At 69.5% G+C, this 351-nt stretch overlaps 1 protein-coding gene across 4 annotated transcripts in view; it reads left to right on the top strand.

Moving 5' to 3' along the window:
- Window positions 1-214: 214 nt before the first annotated feature.
- Window positions 215-351, top strand: part of MIB2 (mindbomb E3 ubiquitin protein ligase 2) — a 105,225-nt gene continuing 105,088 nt past the window's right edge. For all 4 annotated transcript variants that reach the window (XM_034753113.1, XM_034753109.1, XM_034753110.1 and 1 more), the window contains exon 1: window positions 215-272. The gene's annotated coding sequence lies outside the window, so the exon portion shown is untranslated. The remainder of the gene's footprint in view (window positions 273-351) is intronic.

Below are 351 nucleotides of genomic sequence, written 5' to 3'. Positions count from 1 at the left end.
GCAAGCCAGCAGCCCCCGCACCCCGGCCAAGCCTCGGGGCAGAAGGCCGCTTGGGCGCTGTAGTCCCGGCCTGGCTGCAGGCCCCGTGCAAGGGGGAGGGGAGAGAACTACGACTCCCACAATGCTTTGTGCCCCAGGCTGCCAGTCAGTAGAAACTGAAAGCCCTGCCAAGGGGACTAGCGCCTCGGCGGGGAGGAGACGCGGCGGCGGCGGGGCGGCTCCCTGCGCAAGGCGCTTCCTCGCCGCAGAAACTTTGTAACAAGTTTGGCCAGGTCAGCGGGCGGGGGCTGGCAGAGCTCCCGCAAGGGGCAGGAGGAGGGGGTGGGAAAGCTGGGAGGGGGCGGGAGAGGA

Source organism: Trachemys scripta, chromosome 19 (assembly GCF_013100865.1).
Source record: "Trachemys scripta elegans isolate TJP31775 chromosome 19, CAS_Tse_1.0, whole genome shotgun sequence".
NCBI lineage: Eukaryota > Metazoa > Chordata > Testudines > Emydidae > Trachemys > Trachemys scripta.
The sequence above is the reverse complement of the archived record's forward strand: the minus strand, read 5'-3'. Positions and strand labels throughout refer to the sequence as shown.